This window comes from Lonchura striata, chromosome 1, assembly GCF_046129695.1.
Source record: "Lonchura striata isolate bLonStr1 chromosome 1, bLonStr1.mat, whole genome shotgun sequence".
NCBI classification, from domain to species: Eukaryota; Metazoa; Chordata; class Aves; order Passeriformes; family Estrildidae; genus Lonchura; species Lonchura striata.
In genome coordinates, this window is record NC_134603.1 from 32,033,518 (window position 1) to 32,047,103 (window position 13,586).

At 36.4% G+C, this 13,586-nt stretch overlaps 1 protein-coding gene across 4 annotated transcripts in view; it reads left to right on the forward strand.

Moving 5' to 3' along the window:
- Positions 1 to 13,586, forward strand: part of JPH1 (junctophilin 1) — an 83,267-nt gene that overhangs the window by 15,462 nt on the left and 54,219 nt on the right. The window lies entirely within an intron of this gene.

Here is a 13,586-nt window from a genome sequence, read left to right on the forward strand (position 1 = left end):
AACCCATGTAAGCATTTAACATCTGAAACAACCTATTGATTATTCCTGTTGTCTTCTCAAGATTTAGTATTCTCAGATCTGCTGAATAGAGGTAGTCTCCCAAGAGTTCATTCCCAAGGTCACCTTAAAGCTACTTATAAATAAAGTTAGAGTTGTTCTGCTTTACACGTCACTCTTACAGTTAAATTGAACTTCATCCGCCATTATGAGTGATCAGTGAGTTCTGTGCAGCCCTTCATGGCAGTTGTACCTCAGACTTCCCTGATGCTGCCATTCACAAATTCAGTCACTTGGCTGTTCAAGGTTTTCCTTGGCATTTTTTTAATAATGTGGGTTCTCAGCCCTGTGCCCAGGGTATCCAGTGTTAAACCACAGGTGGGTGAAGCAGTCATTTAGTCTGTCCTATTATGTTCTGTTTCTGAATTAATTTTTTATTCACTTAAGTTCTTCTTCTTTCTCATTATTTTTTTAGTCTTTATTTCCAGACTTTTTTGATGAGGAATGCTATACTTCGGTCCTACATTGAAAGTAGGGATTGATGAGCAATGATGGTATTACTGTTTTGCATTTTAAAGCCAGAAATTTCTTTCTAGTATTTGGCTAAAATGAAATCAGTTAAATGTGAATTTTCAGCTGTTTTATTCTAGGGGGTTAAGAAGACAGGTATCTACATCTCTTTTCTATTCCCACTCTGAATAAGGTGGGTAAGGCTTGTTTAGTTACCTTACTGCTATAATGCAGCATCTCCACTTCCCGCTTGCCTCAGATGTTACTGGCAAATATAAGAAGAGGCAGAGGTCATTTATTTTGCTGCTGCTTTAGATTTCCTTTCTGGCTTTGGGGTGAATAATTTCAGATACTTCTCTGAATTTTTAGACTACTTCATAAATAAAGGTATTGGATCATTAGACTCTTAGTTTTGCAAAAAAACTTAAAATCCAAATGTGGGAACAAGCAAGACTCAAAAGATTGTCACTGTTGAGGTGGCCTGTAGGCAGATATCAGCATGCGTCTCAGCCCTAGTGTGTTCTGATCTGGAGCCAGGATTTCATACCTGTTGCTTTTCAAAAACTTGATTTCCACAGGGAAAAGAAAGAAGACCAAGAAATCTGGATGATCACTAAACTGAAGTGACTTCCTAGGATCTGGCTCTGTGTGTGTGCACGCATGTGTGTGTGTGTTCTGCCCAAGTTCACTTTTTAAGCTCCTTTGCTTGCAGGAATTTGTGATATCAGTTGTATAAGCATTTTAGGAATATCCTAGAAACAAAGAATATAATTCCAAGCGCTAAGATACAAAACATATTTCACAAAAAATAAGGGAACCATCCCTGAAAGTGCTTAAATTACATGTAGACGTGGTACTTAGGGACTTGGTTTAGTGCTGGACTTGGCAGGTGGATTAACTTTGGACTTGATGATCTCAAGGTGTTTTGCCACCTGAACAATTCTGTGGTTCTGTAAGCAAAAGTTAAGACTGTAACCAGACAGGTGCCAGTTGTCCGAGTGCTTTGTGAAGATGCAGTGGTGAACCACATTAAGCATATGGGTGTCTCTTTTCCATTGGGAGTCCTGCCTCTACCTTAATGTGTCTTGATGAAGGGCTTATTTTCAGTTTTACTGAAAATATAATGACTTTTCTTGTTTTAAATGTTTCTAAATTTGTTACCATTCACAGCATCATTTTCTGCTTTAGAGAAGAGTTCAGTTTTGGAAATCGCAGATTAGCAATAAAGGGGGGAATGGCATAATTTCTATAAGGCGGTGACTTACTATGATACTCAGAAATGTTTAATTTGTACAAATCTGTTGGAGTATTAGTCAGTGGTTTATTGTAAAAAGGCTTTCTCTTTCTTCCAGGGGTGACTAGATTCCTTGTGCAAAACTTAATCCATCTTGGGAGGTCTAATGTTGCCCAGCATTCACAGTTTCTTAAAGGTGCAGTGTATGGGTATAAATATTGTTTTATATTCTCAGTTGATAATGAAATACGAGAAAAAAATCATAATGATGTGTTACAATCCCGAGCACTGTTTGATAGTATATGTTGTATCAGTGAGCAGTGTAATTTTATTTCCTAATTCAGAGTTTATACCTGTTCCAGAAATTGATTTTAAGACAGAAATGGGACAGATAAAAATTAGTGTATATTTTGTATGTTTAAAATTTAGACCATCTGCAAGAGATGTAGTTGTATTACTTGCTCATAATTGAGCTTTATACAACTACTTGTTATCAGGAAAAGGCACCAAACATTTTCACCTCAAAGTCTGTGTCTGTGACATGCACAGATATGATGAATTTCTGATGGAAAAATTGTTGATGGAGCTCTGAGGGTGAACCTTCTTTAGCAGAAGGATTAAAGTACATAGCATTTAGCTTTTAGATTTAATGGGTTGGTGAGCAAAAAATGCAATTAGTCAAAATTGTAGTTCGGAGTAAATTTACCAAGGAGTTTGGGCTAAATCTAATTTGATATTTGCTTCAAATATAAGTTGATCAGGACATGCTTTAAATGGCTTTTAACAGTTCACTGACTATTTCCATCTTTGTAATGTAACAGATACATGATTTGAATTCACTTGCTCCTTACACTTGTGATTAGATCATTATAAATGTGATCATGAAGTCTGCATACAGTTAAGTTATGAGTTACCTGCTGAGAGATGACATGCTGCATAACATGATGAACTTTGGCTGCAGACCTCCATGGTGAGTGAGCAATATGAAGGAGCTGGTGTCTCTGTGAGCAAGGTCTCCATACAGATAGACCATCAGAGGTCTCACACACTTGTTTGAACACCTAGATTTTTGCTGTTTCCTGCAAGGATGAAGCCAGACTGGAATATTTTCAGTATAGAATACTATTAAATTTTGGACCATTATTATAAGTCCTCAGAAATGCTGAATTCTGCCCTGGTATTTGACTAGGGGTTGCACAAGGCTTGGGTCTGTGAAATGTGTGAGCTCATTTCCTCATAATGAAAGTTCTATTTATTTGCTATTTCACAACATATTTAATCAGCTTTTTGTAATAATGAAGGCATTTTTGGCTGATAGTTCAAAGAACATACTGACTGTGTCTTCATAGGTCAGTCTGAGAAAACTCAGCTTAAACTAACTGCAGAAACCCTGCCTGCTCGTTCAAGGTCCCTGAAAAGCCCTGCTTTTGTGTGTATCTAATGTGATACTTAAAGGATACTTTTTTGTGAAAAATATGACTAATTTCTCTGGAATTTGCTGGTACATGAAAATGTGGTTTTGAGCAGATGTATAACCTAGCACTGCTTAATCCATTCAAGAAAATAGTTCTGGTTTTGCAGAAGAAATTCACTTTTCAGAATTAGGGTGACAGTTTCCTCTTGCATTTTCTGCTTTTATATGCTCACTTTTAAAACCATTTCCTATCTCTCTGACTCTGAAGCCATTTATTGTCTTTTCATTAGTTTCACACCTTTGCATCTTTTTTTCTGTTCTTTGACACTGAGTTGTCTCATTTCGCAAGTAGAAGTTTCAAGGGAGGCAGAAATTCAGCCTGCTGAGGTACAAGTCAGCTGAGGAAACATTTTTTGCACAACTTTCATGCGTCCATCTATTAATAAATGAAACTTTAAAGTCGATTCAGAACTTTTGACATTAAGTACACTAGTTTGTTTCAGATTTCACTAAGGAGTGGTTTAACTCCTCTTTTTTCAATAATATTTGCTGTTTACAAAAATACTTCTGTTATCCTTTGGTGGTCCTATTCCCATACTTTCATATTAAACATGCTTTGATCTTCTCAAGATTAATATGAAATGGAATGTAAGGGGAAATTGTTTCTTTACTATTGTTTTTGAAAAAATACTCTTTCAGAAAAAATAGAAGTTGCTTCAGGTTTCCCAGATAGTATAAACTACCACTGTGCAACTCAGAATTACCTACACACTTCAATATTTGATTCTCTTGAGGTGTCATCAGGTTGTTTTGCATTATGAGATTCCTATTTGAAGTGTTTCTGTAAAAGTTTTCCTTCTTTGTTGTGGTTCTTCTCTTCAATTACTTACGTGTTAGTGTCACCCATTCCCAATCCCTGATAAACTTTCCTTAGAAATAGATGCTGTTAAAAATAATTTGAGATAATTTTTTGTTTTCTAGATGATGTAAATTCCTTGTCAATATCCTCATGTTTTGACCCTGTTATTGCTATCAGTGTAATGCATTTTCTTCTCTTGGAAAGAAATGCATTAGATGGATTAGCAAAGCACTAAAAATATCTTTGCTTAACCACCAAATTATATAACCATCTGATTTCTGTTGTCTGCTGGTCTCATGCTGTGGTACAGTTTAGAAATCTACATTTTATAATCTACATCAAGTGAAAAAAGTTTTTTATTAACATCATATCTTTCATAGTATCAAATATAACTTTTTTTTTAGGCATCATTCTTTATTCAAAAAGTAGGGTTTACTGAAAGCTTTTGTTAACTCTGCTCACTTCAAAATTTGACTTTTATACCGTATATTTCTTCTATTTTTTAATCACTCTGGGGTGGTATGTCTGGTATTTACTTTGGGTCTGTTGCTTGTTTTGGCAGAGAGGTATTTTTAAATGATTAGTATTTTAGATCAGATATCCTGCTGAGGGCCATGGTACACTAAAATAGGATGAGTAGCTTTTCTGGAAAGTTCCTTATGTATGCAAGAGAAGATTTGATCACCATGACCTGGTTTAAAACTAAATGTCACATTTTTCTGCACTTGCTGTATCATGTGTAATAAACGGTTTTCCAGAGCTGATCTGTCTCAGAGGCCAAGACTGAAATAATTAATCTTCCCTTACATTAATTATTTTTTTTTAATATTTACAGTATTTTCCTCCAAATTTACTGTGAAGATCTATAGTGATTTATCTTTTAGTTTGCTACTGCAGTATTTGACTGTACAAGTAGGACTAGTAGTAAGGTGATGCCATAACTTAGTTTGCAGCAGTGAGTGAAGAAAAAAGAGGCTCACTTTAAGCATGTAGATAGCTGACTGAAGTGCTCATCATAAATGTTTGTGATGAGATAACTTTGATGGTAGTATTTTATTTTCCTGTGTCCAGATCATGTTGTATTGCTCCCTGCAAAAGGGCTGTAAGGTTTTGTTCCTTGTGAATGTGACGAGAGAAGTCTGTCTTGACCTTCTCCTAAGGTCAACCAAGTGTCACCTTAGTCTGCAGTTACATCCTTTCCTGCTGTTTGTTTTTCTATTGTGTAGCTTTAATTGAAAAGAAAAAAACTTGAATGCATGAAAAAAGGAAATTATGCCATCAGAGCAATCACTTTGTATCTAAGGGAAAAGACCCAACATATAATCAGCTGGCTAAAGGGCATGAGAACATCCTGAAGGGTAATTGGGCACCTTTTGTTGAAATACTCTTGATATATCCCATTAACTTGTTCAGTGTTGCTCAGAAACAATTCCTATAGACAGAAGCACATTGCTGGGCCTTTGTTCAGTGCCAAAAGCTGCAGTTATCAGTGCACAGCCTCATCTTAAAGCTGGTACTGTTCATGTACTGCTTCTGGAAGAGTATGTATGCAACGGGTTCAAACTTCTCATGACCTGGGTTTTTTTTGTGCTCTCACCCATGATGTTCTTTACAAGTGAGTGGGAGAAATGTCTGGCTTTTTCAGATCCTTCTCTCAGTTGCTCCATACCTGCAGTAATTTTTCTTATAGAGTACGAGTAGAGACTTGAAGATGGTACCAGTTGTTTCTGATGGGACAACTTAATATTGCACGTCTATTTGTTTTCAGTCCATTTGGTCTGGAATATTGGTCTCCACATGTTCCATCTCATCTTTTAAGTTGCACAGACTCTAGGGTCTTTTCATCATCCATGTTTTAAATCACTGAAATGGTGGAACTTAGTCTACTTGTGATCATGCAATTATTAGCAAAATGTATTCACTAATAATAAGAGGAGCAGTAGAGGTTTTTTGGAAGGTTGTTGTTATGTTTTATGTCAGTAATACCATCTTTATAAGCATTCTGCTGGTAAGAATAAACAAGTCTGTTGGGGATTTTTTTTCTCCTGCTTTTTCCCACAACTTACCAGGAAAGAAATTACAGATTTTTAGTCTTCAAGTCTCTAGTTTCTTCTCAAAAGGAAATAATTAACCACAGCCCATGGATGTTGTGATGTATGCAATTGCTTCTAGCCACAAGAGAGAATGGTATGGAAGCATTGTTTTGGTCTCTTCTGTCTTTCTGCTGCTTAAATATGCCAAATATTTTTGCCAAAGAAAATGGGCATGCATTTTATAACAAAAACCCCAAAATATAGATACAAGCATTATGTTGAATCTAGTGAATAAAGCAGGGGCTTCAAGAGTGAGCATATTACAGTTACAGCCCTATATTCTTCAATAGCAAGAACAAGGAAAGATGGGCATGATTCAGATTATGGTATTTCAGAGCGAAAGCAGGAGGTTTCAGTAGGGGGGTCCTTGCATCCATAGGTGTGTATTTGTAACATTAATATGAGAAAATTATTTTCTTATTAAATTGATTTGAAATAGACAACCAGAAGGGTGATAATATTGTGGGATTTTAATATGAAAATAGGCAAATGTTTTCTTATTATAATTTTAAATTTATATATTTTATATATTATAATATATATTTATTATATATATTTTAAATGTATTTATTATATGTATTATAATACATATTATAATTTATAATTTTCATGACCCTGAAGGACACTTTAAAGTGTACTTTATTAATCCTAGAGGGTAGTTACGAAATAAAGTTCTAGTGAGACTATAGTAGCAATGTAAGGTGTTCGGTTTTTATTGCGCCTGTCATTCTGAAGGAATGAGGTGATGTTTCATGCTCTGATCAGCAATCTCTCATAACTGTTGCTTGGCAAATTCTGAAATGAAGAGAAGCTGGAAGGGAATATGTGGCTTGCTGCTCAGTAGATAAAGGGAGAAAATTGGTCAAGACTTGAAAACATTCACCCTACTACTATAATAGTTCCTGTGATGTTACTTTCTTTAGGCGCAGAGAAGACATCCCTTTCTAATCAAAGAGCAGACAAACGGCTTATAGTCCACTTGCTTTGGACTTTACTTACTCCTGTTGCTTTGGAGGATAAAAGGGTGAGCTGATCATGACATAGGCCTCTGGTGAAATAAGAAATGTTGACCATGCTGACATCAACAGCAGAACTCCCACTGGGTCCAGTGATAGCAGGATGTCACTGATAGTACACTGCTCGTTGTGAGCTTCATGTTTTATGGGAGTCAGAGGCAGTGGAAAGGCCAAAGTCAAGATAATTGACATTCCCAGCTGGTTCAGGAAGGGATAATCAAATACAGAGACAGTTCAGTTACCACTGAAGGAAACTTTTAGGTTCTCAGTATGCTGTGGACTTCTCCTAATTTCCAGAAGAACTAAAATTCAATTATTTTATGAATTCCAGAGGAACTAATGGTACCTTCTGAAACTGAGTCTTTTCCCTTTGTAAATAATGAAGTTTCTGTGATGAATTCATATGTCACAGACATTTGTCTGCTGTTACTCATGCTGAATGCTACACTGTTCTGCATACTGTCCCCAAAACCTGAGATTTGAGTATGGTACAGCTCAATATGAATAAGGGTGACAGAATTTATTCTAGAAAGACATGTCAGGTCACTTGCTGAGGAAGTCCATATTTCTGGAATTTAGGTGAGGATTTGCTCTGAAAAGTAACTGGGTATATAACTGTGCTTTATTGCTTTACTAGTGAATCTGATTTCTGCATTTACATGCATGTAAATTAGATTGTAAACATACATGTAAACCAGATTACATGGTTTGCAGTGGAAATAGCTGATTATAGACGTTACTGCTTCTTTATTCTTTTTGCAGTACAGCTTCTTGTGTGTTGCAAAGGTGTGTACTAGCTAACCAGGTAAATACATCTTATCTGAGTGAGTTTTAACAGAATTTTAATCATGATTTGTTTTCCTCAGCTTTACTTGTTCAGCCCCTTTTATGGAAGGTCATCTAGGCAGTGGTGCCAAACTTTCCCTGGCTAGATGCATGTGTCATTTACCTAGTGGCAAGGAAAGCTAGGTGGGTTATTGCATGTGCAGTGCATCAAAGGCTTCCAAGGAGAAGAGCGTGTTGAAGCCATTCAGACAGCTGGCTCCCGGCTGTGCTTTTCCCCAAAGGATCTTTAGAAGCGGGTGTGGAATGTGCTGTGAAATTCTGGTAGAGTCAGCCAGACAGCCCTGTGGTAGAGGCAGCAGCTCTGGGAAGGATAATGATCAGGAATGGGCTGCTGTTACTTCCAGAGTAAATTAGTTGGCAGTCCACCTGTGCTGCTCCTCCCCGGAGATTTGTCCAGTCAAAAGCCAGCCCTGGGTTTGGCGAATTGGTTTAGTGAGGTTCATATGCTCCCAGGCCACAGGCCACAGTTCATCCAATGGGTCTGAACAACAGGGCTTGGTTATGCGGGTTTGCTTTCCAAGCATGACATAAGCTTTAGTGTGAGCTTTCAGCAAGAGTTAGTTACAGAGGGGTGCCATGTTAGAAATACCTGACCTGGGAACAAGTATTCCTTTAGGTGTGTATGAAAGAGAGACAGAGGGATGTGGTGAGTGTATAAGCACAAATTCTTGTTTTATGTCAAGCTTGTGCACCAACTCCCTGTGCATACCAAGAAAAGTGCAGCCTAGTCTAGATGACCTGCTTTTAAGGATGAAATCTGATGAAAACTGTGTTCTTCTGCAGCATTGAAAGCCATGTTGCCTTGTCTTAAAAAAGCAGGATATTAACTGAGTGTTTCAGCTAACTCAATTAATGGCACTGTACAATGCAGAGTGAGTTTTAATAGAATATATTGTGATTGTTCCAAAGGAAGTTAAATATGTGACATTGAGTGGGTCTCCTGTATTCAAGATCTGACCTTTTGGCAGTAGCAGTGAAATAATATACATCAGAATCTTGTTAATTCATGCTAATGACTTAGAAGACCTATCACAGATTACTTGATTTTACAACTTAGCAAGTAAGTGAAACATGATGACAAAACTTCAGGGGTGCACACTTTAACAGTATGTGCTCTGCTAATTTACCTCTATAGTAGCAGTTATGCTGTAAATATATTTGTAATACATGAGTTAGTGCACAGTAGTACTATTAATTAAAGCAGTGATGAGTTCCTGAAATGACACTGTGGTACAGCAGCCTATTATTAATTAGTTTCAGTGAACCAGGACTAATCAACTAGTTCTTTGAATGTTGAGGCCACTAAAATGGTTCTGAAATTAACAGGTGTTGGCTTTTAATATTAATAAAAATGTTCTCCCCTCATATGTGTCATGTCATTTAGAATAAATGTAGGCTAGAGCTACTTGGGAAAAGAGTTATCCTATCACAGCAATAGTATACAGGTATATATGTAAATAAAAAGTTCATAAAAAATTTTATCCTTAGGTTGAATTACTTCTAGAGCCCTAAGCCTATGCTAGTCTATGCTCACTCTTAAAATAGTAATTCCCAGGCTCATGGAACGTGACATATGTTTGACAGGCTCATGGAACATGACATGTATTCCAGTAAATTTCTTGCTGGAATAAATGTCTCCATTAGGAAATAAATGTCTCCATTACGAAAAAGTCTGCAAATTTTTCTGACCATTCTATTTCAGTCTATATCATGTTCTGTATTAAGTACTATTAAGAATGCAGTTTTGTTACTGGCAGTGTATTCTTAAATGAGAAAATAAGACTTTTTCAGTATGCCTTAGAAAATGACAGAAAGCCATTTAATAGTTGTTATGCTCTGAGTAAAAGAAGGAGTCAAAATCTGTACTGGAATCATCATATGCACTTGTTACAGTGCACTGGTGTGTCAGCAGAGAAGTCTGACCAAATAAGGCAATGCATGAGTAGAGCTTATCAGCGTTTGACAGGAATACAGTCCACTAACAGCTGATACAGTAGCCCATCTTTTCTGTGCTATCATCGTCTCTCTACATGGCACACAGATGTACATTTATCATCTGCTCGGTTGCTGATAGTGCTCAAAACAGCCCTCCACCTTTTCTTTTTAGTTAAGTGTATGCTCAAAGTAATACAAGTGAGCTGAAACCCTTAGGAAGCCAAATATTTTTATTTCTGTAAAGACATATGTGAAGTTGGCAGCTTTCAAACTTTAGAGAAGTGCACTGTGCCTTCTGCTTCTCCTACCAGATAATGTCTAGTGAATACTGTTTGATAATATGAATAAAAACCAGGAAACTTGATGCATTTTTGTGCCTTTATGGTACTACGATGCACTAAGCAATGCTTGTAAAATGTATCCGTAACTTCATGAAAGCAAGTTGTGACTGATGGTGCCTTCTTCACTCTGAGGATCTGATACTGCTCAAATTAGTGTCTAAGCTCCCAGTGATCTTTCTGGGAATAGTATTGTACCTTGCATATTCATAGGTGCTTTTAAAAATGTATCCAGAGTAAAATATCCTTAACACTGTATTGTTTTTTCCGTTATGCTGAGCTTGGTTGTCAGACTTTGTCCTTGTGTTGCGCAAGAGTTTGGGATCTGACAATTTTATCCATAAAGTTACTAGGCCAATAAATACATTATAAGATTTGTTAGCACCTGGCCTGCTACAGAATGCCCCAAAAAAATCAAACTGGTGACCTGCAAATGTGCTTTTATACTGGGAGGGGATGTAAATGTGTTTGCATATGTGTCCTTTTTCTAAGGGAATTCTGAAAGATGTCAGACTTTAAATTCTCGTAACTATGAAGACAGGTCAGTGATTTCAGAGTTCCTCCTTTTCTTGCAAATTCTAGTCATTAAACTGCAAGGCCAAGGCTGTTGAATTTCTGGCAAAAGTTTCTGTTAAAAAGGTGATCAGTACCTTTTTTATCAAGCATGAGTTTAAGACAGTATGAAAAACCCTCTTCATTTCTCTATAGCACACTTTTGTGTTCCAGCTGACTGTCATTCTTGTCAAGCAAAAAGGCAGAAAGGGATGGATGGATGTACTGTCATCTTTATTTGTGGCACTAATTTGAGTCTTTCCACATTAATCATTTTACACCTGCCTATCAAATGTGTGCCCCAAATTTCTTTGTGCACATTCAACTAAAAGTAGTCTTGATAAATTTAAGTTATTCTGATTTTACTGTAAATGCAAAACAGGATTTATAAACTTCTCCATGTAAAATCAGATCCAGTGTACTTCTACCTTTTTACCATTTATTTGTATGTACTTTCTGCCACCTAGTACTCTACTTTGGCAACTTAATATCTTGCTTATTTGTTCTTCCTTATTCCTCCATTACTGTTTTCCTGTTTCCACAACAGCATGATCAGTATTCACCCTCCCCCCCATGTCCTCCTCTGTACAGGAAGCTTGCTGGGGAATGGAGAGTGCTTGACACCATTATGAGAGCATTCTGAAGTTTCCAGGTTTGTTTTGTGGGAACCTCACATTCTGTTTAAGTATTCAACATAACTGTATGCAAAACAATCAGAGAAAGACTAAAATTCCCATAACAGTTTAGGGAAGGGTTTTCTGGTAACAGTCTTGGGAAAACATAACAGATAAATCTGAAAAGAAAGACAGTGAAGCTTTTTGTTTTGGTTTGTTCCTCCTGCTGTCTCTTCCCTAAGCTTGGAATAAAGAATCAGGTTTCTTTCCTTCAAGATATACTTTCCAATCAGGACAAAGAAGGGACTTGCAATTCTGCCAGGGGGAGAATGGTTACTTCTTGTACTGTCTAGGAGGGTACGTGCTTGAAGTATTAGTTTCTTGCACGCCACATAGTGTCACAAAAATACAATGTGCCATTTCTTAATCAGGAGCTTGTAAATCCTATTAGCATAGCAAGCACTCTTCCAAAGTTGGTTGTTTTCAAAGTGTCTTTTTTTCTTACCCAATACAATGTTTTAAAAATCCAAACCCTGCAACTTTAGCTGAGACCCATCTTCTTCAGTTCAGTAAGCTGGCTTAAATGCCCTAATGTGAGTTCACACATCAGTAGCGTTGCTGTATGCAGTATGTGTAACAGAGATGTCATTCTGTGCTCTGAGTCCATCTCTGATAATGGTCCTGAGAGAATAAGCAGTTCATTGGGATGTTTGCCAGTAGAGCATGTTGGGAGGGTTCACAGGAGATGCACAGTGTAATGGACTGTTTGCCATGTGTGTAATAGCTCCCCTCCAAAATAAAAGACTTCTACAGTGCAAGTGAGGACACTTTCAGGCTGCCTTTTTGGCACTTTCCTGCTGTGCCCAAAATACTCCATTAGTTTTCTGGAGTGTGTCTATCATACACCTGTCTGATATGCATGGAAAAAAATACGTTGTGTCCAGAGAAATAGAGAACCTGTATAGCCCTGAATTAAGTGCCATGACTGTGCATACAAGCATAATAAAGCTATTAAAATTATTTAGTCATCCAGGGCTACTTTATTTTGAGGAATTTTATTAATTACTTCCATATTTTTAATTTTAGAAAATGCATTTTGAAAGTACTTTAATTGTTGTAATCATACTAATTATGCAGACTTACAATTTTGTGATTTCTGGTTCTTTTAAAAATACTTTACTCTTTATAAATATTTTATTATATTCTCATAGCACACAAATGTATGTATCAGTCCAGGGCTCTATAAAACAGGTCTTGTAGCACCGGAATATGTTTCTATATCACAGCAAGTGTTTGGCAAGCTATACTAATACTATATTATGTATTATTAATTACACATTATTGTGGAAACTAAATGTTGATAAATAATGAACTTGAACTTCTAAGGAATAACTCATTCAATAGCAGTCTTTGAAATTGTTAAATGAGACAATATGATCAACCTTTGTAGAAATCTAGTTAAGGTCTACACTGCAGTTAAGAAATGTACCAGCTTGGCTATGGGCTCGTAACAAATTTTTAACCTGTGTCGACTTCCAGTGTGTTTCATGGTGGGTGTTTTTTGGCATATATCAAGAACTCATAAAGAGCTTAAAATTAGTGTATTTTAGAGATGTATTCTCTCTAGTTTTCTGCTGAACAGTAACTCAAAAAATAAGTGCCCCTGAGAAGGGAGTTTAGTCATCAGAGATGGTCAACCAGACCCCACAGACACTATAATATTTTCTTTGTAATAATTACTTCAGATTTAAATTTAAATATTTTCATTAAAAAGCCAAATGCATATATTAGAAAATATCCATAAATTATTTAATATTTTTTAAAAAATCAACTTTCAGACCTTCTGCTGGGAAGTTTAGAATTTGCAAGTTAGCAGCAGAGAAGGATGCCCATAAAATTACAGTTTTTAACTGTGGAAAGACATTTTTATATTGAGATGAAACGCTTAACTTTGCTATGATGAGACTATATTTTCAACATGTTATTAAAGTTTATTCTGTACTTGTATATTGTTACTGTGTAACTTTGTAAATTCCAGTAATCTATAAATTTCAGCTTTTCCTAGGAGATTCTAATTTTATTGTTCATTAACTACGATTTAGCTTTTGGATCACATTATACATTAACAAATTGAAATCCCACATGTGTAATAGATAATCCATTCAGAATTTCCTTCAT